General features: G+C 40.8%; 1 protein-coding gene across 7 annotated transcripts in view; it reads right to left on the bottom strand.

Moving 5' to 3' along the window:
• Window positions 1-15,201, bottom strand: part of LOC110536168 (phosphatidylinositol 4-phosphate 5-kinase type-1 beta) — a 68,951-nt gene that overhangs the window by 47,812 nt on the left and 5,938 nt on the right. Inside the window, exon 1 of one of the 7 annotated variants that reach the window (XM_036936044.1) lies at window positions 5,468-5,492. The exons of 5 other annotated variants lie outside the window; for them this stretch is intronic. The gene's annotated coding sequence lies outside the window, so the exon portion shown is untranslated. Of the gene's footprint in view, window positions 1-5,467; window positions 5,493-15,201 lie in introns of those variants that run through there. One more of the 7 variants, XM_036936048.1, reaches the window with a different exon arrangement.

Here is a 15,201-nt window from a genome sequence, read left to right as displayed (position 1 = left end):
ACTTGATCTGGGGAAACACTGGGGAAGTGCTTGGGGTCTCCTCGAAGAGAGACGTTTGTCCGGCTCAGTAAAGTCTTAAACATAAATTGTCCTTAACAGTGAAATGGGCTAATTCTACGTGAATTAATGAGATGGAACACACCTCAATTAAAACTGTTGTTAGAAAACGACATGTTAGAAAATACTTTGAAATTGACAAGTTGAAACACACCCTATAGATAATTAGCAGGTAGCGTGCCTTGGTTTGAGCGCCTTGCGGGCTAACTGTCATGTTGCGTAACAATCGCATTATGGAACAGTGAGTGCACCGACATCACACGTATCATTTTTATTTTTTTAACTCACGCTGGAGCGACCGTTAGCGATATTTGGAACTTGCACGTGAAAAGGTTAACATTGCTTAATCAAATCAAACCTGGTCATACTTAACATTAAAAAAGGTCCCATATAGGCCTACGACGTTCATAAAGGCTAGTTACTTAAAAGTAATTCAGTTCATTTATAGAATCCCTTCATGGAACTACTGTATATACAGAGGTCAAAGACTAAACTAAAACCACATGATTGTGTAATTGAACAGACGCATTATTGACTAAGAATCATGTCGGTCTCTTTTCTCAGTAGTACAGCACAGTAGTACACACACAGTTTGGGGTTTACCTTGAAACATGATAGAATCGAGGTAATAATAATAATCCTGAGAAAAAAGAAGAAACCCGCACACTGCTCTTGATAGTATCACTGCTCTTGATAGTATCACTGCTCTTGATAGTATCACTGCTCTTGAAGAAGCCTCACCGTCTTATTCAGAGCTTTTAATAATAATAATAATTTCATGTTACTGTGGTACATATTCCTCCTAATTACAACTAGTAATACTGACAGGAGGAACAGAGAGATCCACTCACACGTCATCCACTGGGTTTACTGCTGAAAGCTGAGCTGCTCTCAATGATGTGCTCTTGGCTCATTGGTTTAAAATTGTCCAAATGTTTGCATAGTAATGGTAGAACATAATATTGAACAGCAGAGCCCAGGAGGCAATCTGTAATCTCCAATCATGAAGTCAATACGTTTCTACTGCTTGTCAGATGTGATCAATGATGAAAATGATCACACCAACAGGGAATGTCACTGATGGGTACATAACAAAACTCTACTACAACTAGTACTGTGTTGTTATGTGTTAATAATTTAGACTGCGTTACCCAGCAGGCTATGCGGGCGGGGCAGGTGGTTGAAGAATGCCTTGCATGGCAAAACAATTCATTTTCAAGCTGAAGTATAAGGTTCATTAAAAGTAGTTAAACCTAAGCCCCGGGTTTGTCATTATACAAGGAACAAACATAACAAGTACTACATAAGACCAACCTGCCACATGCCATTTGTTGACCTGCTATACAACACTTTTTTGGTTACTACATGGTTACTACATTTATTTCATAGTTTTGATGCCGTCACTATTATTCTACAATGTAGAAAATAGTAAAAAATCAAGAAAAACCCTGGAATTAGTAATTGTGTCCTAACTTTTGGTACTGATACTGTATATACACACACACTTCCATTTTTCTCTGCCTCAAGGGCCCCCTATGAGCTCGGGCCCCGGGGCTTCAGCCCTGCAAGCCCCTACATTAATGAGGCCCTGGATCCGCACTATGCAGCTGTTGCAAGGGCACATTTTTCACTGGCTGTCCACTGGTCACAAAAACAATGCTTGATAGGCAGCTTAAACGTTTTCAATTCAACCATTATTGGGTTAAAACACACATATACAGTACATTTGTGAACAGCCAACCACAATGCATAAGGCGCAGCAAGCTAAATGAGAAAGTAAACGTGTGAATCACATCAGTGCGCTATGTAGATATCAATAATAAGTGATATCCGTATCACCGTAGACTACACCACTACTGTCATCCTTACCTCCAAGCTTTTATTCAAGTTGGATAATCTTTGGATGCCGGCCACAGTCACACCATTGGAAGACATAGCTTGGCCTGTAGCCTATGAAAGCCTATTCCTGCACTTTTCCCGCAATCCATCAAACGTATTTGGTGTGTCATCATAGTGGTCTCTGACTTGTGGTCAGACTTGCTCAGGAGAAACTTGCACCTTTTTTCAATGCTGATTTGAATGTCATTGAGAAAACAGAAAGCTGTCAACAATTTTTTTTGCAAACATACAGTGGTGGAAAAGGTATCCAATTGTTATACTTGAGTATAAGTTTAGATACGTTAATAAAAAGTTACTCAAGTAAAAGTGAAAGTCCCCCAGTAAAATACTACTTGATTAAAAGTCTAAAAGTATTTGGTTTTAAATATACTTAAGTATAAAAAGTAAATTGAATTGCTAAAATATAAGTATGAATCATTTCAAATTCCTTATATTAAGCAAAGCAGACGGCACCATGTTCTTGTTTTTAAAATGTACGGATAGAGACATTATTTACAAAAGATGCATTTGTGTTTCGCAAGTCAGCCAGAGCATAGGCAGTAGGGATGACCACGAGTTCTCTTGATAACTGCGTGAATTTCACAATTTTCTTGTTCTGCTAAGCATTCAAAAAGGTAAGTACTTTGGGTTGTCAGGGAAAATGTATGGAGTAAAAAGTACTATATTTTCTTTAGGAATGTAGTGAAGTAAAAGTTGTCAAAATATAAATAGTAAAGTAAAGTACAGATACCCCAAAAAAACTACTTAAGTAGAAGTTTAAAGTATTTTTACTTAAGTACTTTACACCACTGGAAACATACATTCTGAAAAGTAATCCTGGAAGTAATAACCAAAAGTATGTGTAATTTGATTACAATATTTTAGCTGGTAAGGTAACAGGATTAGGGAGTAACTGTCACACCCTGACCATAGTTTACTTTGTATATTTCTATGTTTTGGTTGGTCAGGGTGTGATCTGAGTGGGCATTCTATGTTACATGTCTAGTTTGTCCAGTTCTATGTTCGGCCTGATATGGTTCTCAATCAGAGGCAGGTGTTCGTCATTGTCTCTGATTGGGAACCATATTTAGGTAGCCTGGGTTTCACTGTGTGTTGGTGGGTGATTGTTCCTGTCTGTGTGTTTTCACCAGATAGGGCTGTTTAGGTTTTCGTTACGTTCATAACTTTCTTTATTTTGTAGTGTTTGTATTGATTCGTGTTTTACGTTTGTTTATTAAAACATGGATCGAAATCTACACGCTGCATTTTGGTCCGACTCTCCTTCTCATACAGAAAACCGTTACAGTAACAGATTACATGTAATCCAAGATTATTACATGTAAAAACCAGTAACTGTAACCTGTTACTTCCCAATTCTGTTGACAGGACAACGAACACGACAGATCTGCTACCAGGCTAGACCCAGAGACCATACTTTTAATTGAAATAGACCCTACTTTTCATTTAAATATACCCTCCTTTTCATTTAATTTAAAACAAACTTGAACCAACACATTATATCCACTAGATATCTCCATGGAGGGATACTACAGAGTAGCTCAGCAGAGAGAGAGAAAGACAGAGCGGCTAGCTCTGTTACTCCTCAGTCCCCACAGACACTTTTGGATTACTGCAGCAGATAGAAGACATAAGGGCAAATCAATAGTGTGGCAGCAACTCAGAGAGCTGAAGACTGCCAGGCTTCATTGACATTAAGCCTTCACAACCCAGACTGAGGGATGTTAAACAAGCCCAGAAGATTTCTGGCACGGACAAAGTGAGTGGGCAACATGAAAAGGCAGTTTAGCTCCAGGGATCTACGTATTAAGATACTCAATTGCAGTAATTGCTGCCTTTCTTGGCTAGGACCCACTTGAGATTGAAAGAGATTCAAATATTGCTGGAACTGCCATGGTAAAATAAAGAATAGATACAATGACCTCCAGTTTGTTTATATTGGCTTTATAAGATATCACTTTAGGTATCTTCCAGATATATGTTGTCTAAACCCCCAAAACAAATCGTATACCTCCGTTAACTAAATCAGAAGATTTAAGGACTAAGTAAGGATACAATCCTAGACTGATCAGGAGCTGGCTAACCGTGGTTGTTGTGGGCTCCCTCCAGTCCCCAGCAGACATGCCTGCCTGACTGTCTAAACTCTCTTTGTTCCTCACTGGAGGTTCCTGCTTCAGTCTCCTAGCAGTGGTAGTGTCAGACCACGCCTTTTGAAATTGTCACAGAAGTGTTCCATAACAAAACAGATGCTTTGAAACAGAGTTTTAATGATACAGAGAAACCTAGCTGAGCTGAGGGAGCTATGACTAGATAGATTGATCCCTGCACAGGAGGAAAGCGATGCTCTCGTTTCTTTGTAAGGAGATGGAGTTCAATCCATTAAATACCAGTTCATCACAGACCATGATGCTTTGCCAAACAGAAAGCAGCACCACCATCAACTCATGAATAACAGAGAGATGATCTACTCTCATACCGTTTGTTGATCACACATTCTTCACCAAAGCTCTTATATGGGCAGCAATACGAGATAGCGCAGATAAGCGGGGGAAATGTTATAGCGGTATTTTGACATGCATATAGGCGAGACGTGCTTTGATAATGCAAAATATGGACTACAGTATAAAGTTAAGCATTTTCATGCGAGACAGGAGTCAGGATTTGGGGTTTCAGTAGGATTGGGACGATAGGAAAATAGCATAGGCTCTATATAAAGTTATTTAAGGCTACATTGTGAGTCAATAAATAAATATTAAGGATACATTATTGTATGCTAAATATTTCTGTTCAGTGATAGATGAGCAAACGAATAAATGAGCTACCACTTCCACTTGTCCAGCCGAAGATCAATTAACCACATATACATACATAGATTCAGTTAAACAAAATCACAATGATGTATTATCAGAAAAGTCACAGGCTTTTGGTCGGGAGTAGGACAGGGTGAAGAGTAAAATCCACTTGTATAACATGTTAGCAAAAATGTTCTGATCAGCTAATATTTGAGCAAACTAGAATAAAGATGATCATTAGCTCTCACCTCAATTTAGCTAACATTTCCCCTGCCTAAAAGTTACCAAATATCCAAACGGAGATTCAGTGAAAAAATTATCTGACATGGATTGATTTATCCAGACGGGTCCCCCACCGTTGTCTCAAAGCAACGCGATGGCGCTGTCCCAATCAAAACGGTGCGTGTGCTTTTCATTTATGGCGACTTTCCCACTATGTGTGAAGTAAATACGGTAGGTTAATAAAGGCTTCCATGCGACAACCTGTTTGGATAATGTGCAATTAGTTTTTTGCCAATCTGCTGCTGCACATGTGTATTTTGTGGAATTGCATTAGTGTGATATCCGACGACAATTTTTTCGGGAAATGTGAAGTTATCCTGGGACAGTCCCAGGATCCCGGTTACCAGTGTTAATCCCTAGAGATCACACAAGACACCACAACACAGCTCATCCAGTCAAAACAGCTTGAAAGAGAGCAAGAGAAAGGAGAAATCACAAACCTGAACGGCAAAAATCTACTGCATCCATCTCTACACTACCTACACCGCCTCAGGTTCCCAAACAACTCTACATAAGTGGAGCATTGGACAATGAGCAGGTAAAGTTACGGACAGTTCTGTAAGTGTTCCACATTCTGCTACAGACAGTAAGAGCCTGCCTGTGGATCCTCTGGGACGCTCCTACATACTACACACCTCTGCGAGAGAAACAGAGCTGCAGGCTAACTCTTTAGAACAGTCCACTGCACCTGGAAACAACGGAGTCCTACCACGCAGAGCTAAAGTCTAAACACAGACACTGCTGTTCAATTGAACAGAGAGCAGGAGGTACAGTATAAAACATAAGCAGCACAGAAAAAGGAAGAGCACTCTATTGAACTGTGGTTCACCTCCAGTATCATTATGTGGATATCTATACATGCATGTTCAACTATTCAATTGCCTCTGCTCCATATAATGAAATGAGTTAATGGAGTAGAATTGAGTACATGATGTCCTTTTTAAGCAGATAGACTAAAGTATATATTTGGCAGACACACATAACTCATTATGATGCCATCATATGACCTTTTACCATTGGCATACAGGGCCAGTGAGAAAGGGAGGATGAGTGAGAGAAAGAGTGTCAGTGAGAGAACACTTTAAAAGTCTCTCTGTTTAATGGCTACAGATATTATCTTTCAGAAGTGTAGTGAAGAAAGAGAAGGATAGAAAGAGAGAGAAAGACAGAGAAATAAATGAAGATAGAGAGATGGAACAAGATGAGGAGAGAGGGAGAGAGACAGAGAGCACTGTAGAGGAATGTGTGTGTGTGTGTGTTTGTTATTCAGGGAATGTCTCTGTCTCTCCAGCAGCACTGTGCAGCAGAGCAGAGGGGAGGGAGAGGAGTGGAGTCGAGAGGAGTGGGCCACTCTCTGTGCCCACAGAATCACATGGCCCCAACAGTAGAGAGGGAGAAGGGTGAGAAACACAGAGAGGGATAGAGAGAGGGACAGAGACAGTGTAGCAGCAACAAGAGGGAATAGGGAGAGTGAGAATGCAAATGAGAGGGATAGAAAGTGAAAAGAGAGAAACAGAAACCGCTGTCGAAAGAATGAGAGAGGGGATAGAAAGAGGAAGAATGGTTTATTAAAGTAAGGAGAGAGAGAATGAGAGAGGGGTAGAGGGCAAGCTAGATAGCTTCCTTTAATACCATTGCTTATACAGCTCCAGTCCTCTCATATAACCTGGTGTTTGTTTGCCCAGTGGTTTCTATGACCGTGCTCTAGTCTTATGATGTTCTGGTAGGCAGGGAGAGGAATGTCCAACCAGCATAACTGACGTCTGCATGTGGACTGGGAGACAATAGAGGGTTTGATGAGCTAGAATCAACATAGACATTTACTTGACAGAAAGGTCAATATAATATGAAGCAGCTTGGGAAAGCCCTGCAATCAAACCAAAATAAATGCTTAGCGTATAGGGTCTGACAGAGACAACTATAGCTATAGACGGTGATATGGCGAGTGATACAGACATGGCATAGAGGCTAAAAAATATGCATGAGCATTGTCTCATTCAGCAGCCACGCTGTTATAGGAGAGCTCTAAAATTGCTGGCAAACTAACAATGTCCACAAATTAGCCTACACTCCAAACCATAATAGTCCATCCACTGTCAACAAAAACATGACACTCAGAGAGAATGAAGCTTAATGAAGCCTAATCCAGCCCAGTCAACCCCAACACGGAGTGCAAGGTCCTCTCCCTTAACTAGCAATGTCTTACCAAGAATCAAAACGTGGCCCTGATGTTATTATATTCCTTCTGTGCAGCACCTTGTGAGATGTGACTTTACTAGAGGTGTTGAAAGAGGTGACATGGTCATAATGATGCATGCGGCTGCCACATGGGACGATCAGGCGTGGTGGCCGACGGGACAGGGTCACCCTCCCATCACTGATCTTGGGTCAGGAGCTGAAGGACAGAAAGAAGCAAAAAAGACACAGAGACAGACAGAGAGAAAGAAAGAGAAAGGGGGAAAGCACAGAGAGGGCTTTCTCTGTAACTACCACCATGTACACACACACACTCCCTCTACCTCCTAGCCTCACCCTTTCCTCATGCACTCTCACAACATGTCTTTCTTTCACTCACTCTCCTATTCTCCCTCTCTTCATCAGTCTTCCTTTCAGTCTCTCTATCCAGGCCCCATTGTGGGCCTCTCCTAGTCTTTCCCTTGCCAGGACAGAGAAGAGGGAGAGTGGGAGCTCAGCAGGACCAAAACAACAACAACAACAACAACAATAACATGACCTACAGCTACAGTCAATTGGAATCCCAAGAGTCAAATAACAACGAACCAATTCCTGGGCAGAGAATCAAACACCAGCCAATATCTATCTGATGATTTGACAGCCTATGCCTATGTAGCTCTGGTGGCCTTCTTAGGGAGTTTGCACCATCTCAGAGGCTGCCAAAGAAACTGTGGGGCCGGGAAAGGGAGATAAGTCATTAAGATGAAACAGATGAAAAAGGGCATTTCTCCATCTAGATTCAGCTGCTGTTATACAACCAAGAGGATGCAGAGTTTTTAAACAGTCCCTCACATTAGGCTCTCCTCAGTGATAAACACATTTCCTTAGTGTTGCCAATGAGAGTGAATGCCACATGTTGAATCAGAGCTATGGAGAACTTGCTGTGAAAGTATCCCCAAAAATGTACAGTAATACATGTTTAAGGGGAAGTAAGTAATTTCAGAAACATGTAGATTCCTTACTTACAAACCACAGCTGCTAATCCCAATAAAACTACATACTGTTTTGAAGTTGACTTTCCTAGTAATGTGTTCTCTCTTTCCTCAACAAACCAGAGCACATTTAAACAATGTTTTGACTGAAACACTTCCCCTGAGTATACATGCTTCCTGTGATGTTGTGGTGTTCTGAGAACAGCTTTTTAAAGGGTTGTTCAGAGGTATTCAACAGTTTATTAAGCCCATTATGGCCATCTGATCTAACTTGGATCTTATTGGACCACATCAACGCCAAAACTTTCAAATTAATTTAATTTCCAAGTACATAATATGCATTTCCTAGAGAAACACCAATTAGATGTAACATGTACGTTAAAGGACTACTTTAGAGTTGTTCTATGCATCAGTGGATCTGAGAAATAGAGCATGTAAACACAGGATTATTGGTAGAGGTTTCAACCCTCCACAGCAGGACTTCAACTGAGCTCAGAGGAAAGAACTGCCTATTGCCTATACTGTATGTACTGTACATGTATATTTACTGTGAACCGCAAGGCCAATTGCAGCCATTGCACATTCCTTTAGCTTTCATTACGGTCATATCAAACAGATGCTGAGAAACAAAGTTTTAATGAAGCAGAGAAACATAGCTGAGCCAAGGGAGATATGACTAGGGATATTTCCATGTAAAAGGGCCCAGGAGAACCAACATGGGAAGTTCAGAGGAGCAGATCAAATGAAAGCTATCGTGCCTTGCAAAAGTATTCATCCCCCTTGGCATTTTTTCCTATTTTGCTGCATTACAACCTGCAATTTAAATCGATTTTTATTTGGATTTCATGTAATGGACATACACAAAATAGTCCAAATTGGTGAAGTGAAAAAAATTACTTGTTTCAAAAAACAAACTGAAAAGTTGCGCGTGAAGTCACATAATTAGTTAAATAAAGTCCAACTGTGTGCAATCTAAGTGTCACATGTTCTCAGTATATCTGTTCTGAAAGGCTCCAGAGTCTGCAACACCACTAAGCAAGAGGCACCATGAAGACGAAGGAGCTCTCCAAACAGGATAAGTTGTGGAGAAGTACAGATCATGGTTGGATTATAAAAAAAATATCAGAAACTGTAAACATCCCACGGAGCACCATTAAATCTTTTTTTTTTTTTAATTGAAAGAATATGGCACCACAACAAACCTGCCAAGAGAGGGCCGCCCACCAAAACTCACGGTCCAGGCAAGGAGGGCATTAATCAGAGAGGCAACAAAGAGACCAAAGATAATCCTGAAGGAGCTGCAATGCTCCACAGTGGAGGCTGGGGTATCTGCCCATAGGACCACTTTAAGCAGTACACTCCACATAGCTGGGATTTACAGAAGTGTGGCCAGAAAAAAAGCCATTGCTTAAAGAAAAAAATAAGCAAACACATTTGGTGTTCACCTAATGCCATGAGGGAGACTCCCCAAACATATGGAAGAAGGTACTCTGGTCAGATGAGACTAAAATGTAGCTTTTTGGTCATCAAGGAAAACGCTATGTCTGGTGCAAACCCAACACCGCATCACCCCGAGAACACCATCCCCACAGTGAAGCAAAGTGGTGGTAGCATCATGCTGTGGGGATGTTTTTCCTCGGCAGGGACTGGGAAACTGGTCAGAATTAAAGGAATGAAGATGACGCTAAATACAGGGAAATTCTTGAGGGAAACCTGTTCCATTCTTCCAGAGATTTGAGACTGGGACGGAGGTTAACCTTCCAGCAGGGCAATAACCCTAAGCATACTGCTAAAGCAACACTCGAGTGGTTTAAAGGGAAACATTTAAATGTCTTGGAATGGCCTAGTCAAAGCCCAGACCTCAATCCAATTGAGAATCTGTGGTATGACTTAAAGATTGCTCTACACCAGCGGAACCCATCCAACTTGAAGGAGCTGGAGCAGTTTTGCCTTGAAGAATGGGCAAAAATCCCAGTGGCTAGATGTAAGCTTATAGAGACATACCCCAAGACACTTGCAGCTGTAATTGCTGCAAAAGGTGTCTCTATAAAGTATTGACTTTGCGGAGGTGAATAGTTATGCACGCTCAAGTTCTGTTTTTTTGTGTTATTTCTTGTTTGTTTCACAATACAACATATTTTGTATCTTCAAAGTGGAGGCATGTTGTGTAAATAAAATGATACAAACCCCCCAAAAATATTTTTAATTCCAGGTTGTAAGGCAACGAAATAGGAAAAATGCCAAGGCAGGTGAATACTTTCACAAGCCACTGTAGGAGTCTACATTTTTTGGAAATTAAGGCATATATGCATTTTTCAGGAATACGCAAAGGCTTTGATTTCTGGTCAAACAGATGGAAAATGGGTCTTAGAAAACATCTACCAGAGAAAGTCTTAAAAGGTATTAGAAATACATCAAAACACAATAATATAGAAGTAAAGCCCCCTGCCAACTAATATCAACACATATTTAGTTTAGTATAATTTGTTCTGGCTTCTGTAAGTCTAAGAAACATTGCCTTGTAATTCCTTTACCAAAAACCCACATATCTTTAAGGTATTTTCTAAATTTGAGGAAGGAGGATAATGAAAGTCCACAGAAGTAACAAAGGTAGTTGTTAGTTGGTGTTTTTACTGATATCAATTTTATTTAAGTGATTTAACTCAAAATTCTGTTCCCAAATCAGTTATGTTAAGCTGATAACTGTTTTCTTTCTGTCATCTGGTGGTCAAAGCAAAAGTTTGAAAAGTCTGGACAAGCCCTCCCACCCGCTCTCTCAAATTAATGTCACCTCTTCCGTCTCTTACTGACACCTACCCGCTCTTTCTATTTACTGTAACCATCATCCTCACCCACTAAGCACCGACCGACACCGGACGTTACTGAATGTTGAAAAGTAGTTGAAATTGGTTCAGTCCGCTCTGGCTTTGATTTCAACACCCACAGATGTCTGGACCAGCCTTAATTTGGGTCAAACATAGATGTCCATGATTGGTTGAGATTTGTTTCGGTCCGGACCAGTATATAGCACAGTATATATATTACATTACAGTAAATCAAATGTAGATTATAGCTCAGTACAGTCATGTACTGTACAGTGCAGTAAAATAGAGTTCAGTACAGTACACAGTTGAGCACACTAGAGTTGAGTATACTATAATGTACTGTACTGCACTCTACTGAGCTGTACTTAGATGTCCAAACTTGTGAAACATAGACGTCTATGATTGTTTAAGATTTTGTCCAGTCCAACCAAATTTGGTCTTGTTTGGTGGCGGAGCTCATTTAAATAATAGCCCGTGCGTAGCATAATACCCAAATATGCAAAGGAAGATATTGGTGTGTACCTATCACCATGAAGAGACTGGCATTCGTATCCATAATTATGTATTTCTGTGTCGTACAGACCCATCATGAAATTTCACAATTCTGTTACCGGGTGCACATCCACTTACTGTAGTTGAATAACCAAAAGAGATTGTTTCAAAACTCAACGTGTCATGTCATAGCTGACACCCCATTCTTTCTTCAAACATCTTTTCACGTTCATTCGGAACAAATATTTAAGAGTTTTTGGAAAACATGCTCACATAAACGGAGGGAGATTTGACAAATTCTGATACCAAACTTTGCAGTTCTTCCAGTGTTTGCGTTTTTGTAAAAATGTCAGTGTAAATAGTTAAATGTAGTCCTTGTGCATAGAGTTGTATGGTTTGTTAAACTTTTACATAAAAGGTTTTTGTTTTGGCATACATTTTCAATCTCAGCGCAAGTCCGTTACTGTGCAACTGCCCAAATACACAACTGCTGATGGTTCAGCCTGCCCAGTCAAAAGGGGTCAAACACAGCCCTAGGCAAAGACTCAGACTATAAGTTCTAGGACAACAGGCGCCTTCAGAACCACCTGTTTCCTGGTGGAAATCAAGGCCAGCAGTATTGGTATTTACCCAAGTAGAAAAGTAAACTGATAAACTCTGATTATTCCGGCGCTCAAAGTCTGATTATGCTGGTGCTCAAAGAAAGGAATGGTTGTCATGGGAGATGAATCTTCAGCTCCAGTCTGGATGTGTAAACAACAAACAATGAAACACAAAACAATCTTCTATGGGAAGTTTTTGTCCATGCTATCCTGGATTCCTTGGGATGTCGCAACTCTCACATTACGCCATTTAAGTTGAAATTAAAAATTGTTAAGATAAATGGTATTAACTGATGGTCAACTTACACTATATGACCAAAAGTATGTGGACACCTGCTCATTGTACATCTCATGTTCTTCCACACCGATCTCAACAAACCATTTCTGTATGGACCTTGTTTTGTGCACGGGGGTATTGTCATGCTGAAAAAGTAAAGGACCTTCCCCAAACTGTTGCCACAAAGTTGGAAGCACAGAATCTTCTAGAATGTCATTCAGTGGTGGTCAGTGCCGTTTAAGATGGGAGGACAATTTTTCATGAGCATGGCCTTATTTCTATGACAGCATATTGGATGACTGTCATTCATATTCAATTCACCCAGTTCAATGTAACAGCGATAGGTTTAGGCTATGAGTTTGCTACAACTTAGCCTATGAATTAAAGTTTACAACATAGGTGCACACAGGTCGAGAGACAAATTTGAGGTGACACAGTGACAGACAGTAACACATTCAGTACCGCCTTGCACACTCTTGCCTGCATCTAGCTGATATAGGGTGTAATCATTAGTCCAACAGTGGCAAACAAATGTTTCTATTGGACAAATTCAGGTATGTTTATCCCCATTTTGTTCCGTTTAAGAAACATTTTTCAACAGAATCGGCAGAATGAATACACCCCTGATCACACAAACACAGTTCACTTTCATAGCAGCCACGTTGTATTCCTTCTTGCATCTATGCGCGCTCCTCCTCTCACCTTTTCCCTTCGCTTGTGGACTTCAATGCACAACAATTCAGCTGTATGTGACCAGGTGAAAAAAAACTTTCCAAGCCAAACCGTATCATAACTGCTACACACAGCCTACATCGTTGTCACCATATTACCTAAAGTAATGCCATAGTCAAAATTGCTAATAAAACTAATGGGTTAGTAAACCTGCTACAATCATGCAGTAACGTTACAGTGTACAGTTAGTAAGCAGTTCAGCACTTACACCGGCAGCCCCGGTGGCAATAAATGAGTCAAAACCAAAAGCTTACCTTGACTTGGAAGAGTTCCAGTGTTGTGTTGGATAGTCATAGCCAGTTAGCTAACATAGCATCTCTTTGTTTGAGCAGGGTGTTTGAGTAGGCTAAACTAGCTAGCTGCATTTGCTAGCTAAGTAAGTGAAACTGAAAATAAATGACACTATCTTGCAAAGGGTCATTCTGGAAGAAAATGAATTTGTTCAAAACTGTTAAACTATTGTCTCTCTCTCTGAGTCAACTACTCACCACATTTTATGCACTGCACTGCTAGCTAACTGTAGCTTATGCTTTCAGTACTAGCTTCATTCTCTGATCCTTTGATTGAGTGGACAAAACGTCAGTTCATGCTGCAAGAGCACTGATTGGTTGGAGAACGTCCTCCGGAAGTTGCAATAAATTCTGTACAAGTCTATGGAAGGGGGTGAGAACCATGCACCTCCTAGGTTTTGTATTGAAGTCAATGTACCCAGAGGAGGACGGAAGCTAGCCATCCTCTGGCTACACCATGGTTATACCCTACAGAGTGATGTTGAGGCTATTGTAGACCTTCATTGCAAAATAATGTGTTTTAATCAATTATATTTAGTATATTTTTTATCTTATAAAAGGATCATTTTTGTGTGTTTCACTGAGGAAGATAGTCCTCCCCTTCCTTCTCTGAAGACCCTCCACTTATGTCATTGTATGCTGTAGCGTTAAGATTGCCCTTCACTGGATCTAAGGGGCTAGCCCAAAGAATGAAAAACAGCTCTAGACCACTATTCCTCCTCCACCAAACTTTACAGTTAGCACTATGCAGTCGGGCAGGTAGCATTCTCCTGGCATCCGCCAAACCCAGATTTGTTAATCGGACTGCCAGATGGTGAAGCGTGATTCATCACTCCAGAAAATGCATTTCCAGTGCTCCAGAGTCCAACGGCGGCAAAACTTACACCACTCCAGCCGACGCTTGGCATTGCACATGGTGATCTTATGCTTGGAAACCCATTTCCTGAAGCTCCCGATGAACAGTTATTGTGCTGACGTTGCTTCCAGAGGAAGTTTGGAACTCGGTAGTGAGTGTTGCATTCGAGGACAGACGATTTTTATGCGCTACACGCTTCAGCACTCACCTTCTGTGAGCATGTGTGGCCTACCACTTTGTGGCTGAGCCGTTGTTGCTCCAAAACATTTCCATTTCACAATAACAGCACTTACAGTTGAACGGGGCAGCTCTAGCAGGGCAGACATTTTACGAACTGACTTGTTAGATAGGCGGAATCCTATGGCGGTGCCACATTGAAAGTTACTGAGCTCTTCAGTAAGGCCATTCTACTGCCAATGTTTGTCTATGGAGATTGCATGGCTGTGTGCTCAATTTTACACAGCTGTCAGCAACGGGTGTGGCTGAAATAGCCAAATCCATTAATTTGAAGGGGTGTCCACATATTTTTGTATATAGTGTATAAACCTTGTGGTGCACCACTGATAAGTTAAGTTAATGTTCAAATGCACAGAAGGCAGAAAAGAAGATTAAATGAAAAAAAGAAAAAGAGAAACAGCTCAGAGGGAGGATGACTGATATGAAGAAGGGTCACACAAAACACAAAAACAGTCAGGAGCAAAGTGCAAGATTTCATTATAAAAACTCAACACTGCTAGCTCTGTACCAGGACATCTAAAGCCAATGTTCCACCTCTTCAACTGCCACATAAGGACAAGGCACCCCAGTCAGTCAGTCAGCCAGCAAGCCAGTCAGATAGTAAGTGTCACAGACAGCAGTGGTTTAAAGTGCTGAAAAAAAGTGCGGAGACCTTCTGTGTCCCCCTTGTGTTATGTAATCGTGTTTCAAATGAGA

The sequence above is a fragment of the Oncorhynchus mykiss genome, chromosome 11 (assembly GCF_013265735.2).
Source record: "Oncorhynchus mykiss isolate Arlee chromosome 11, USDA_OmykA_1.1, whole genome shotgun sequence".
Lineage (NCBI taxonomy): Eukaryota > Metazoa > Chordata > Actinopteri > Salmoniformes > Salmonidae > Oncorhynchus > Oncorhynchus mykiss.
Note: the sequence above shows the minus strand (reverse complement) of the source record. Positions and strands in the feature narration are given on the sequence as shown.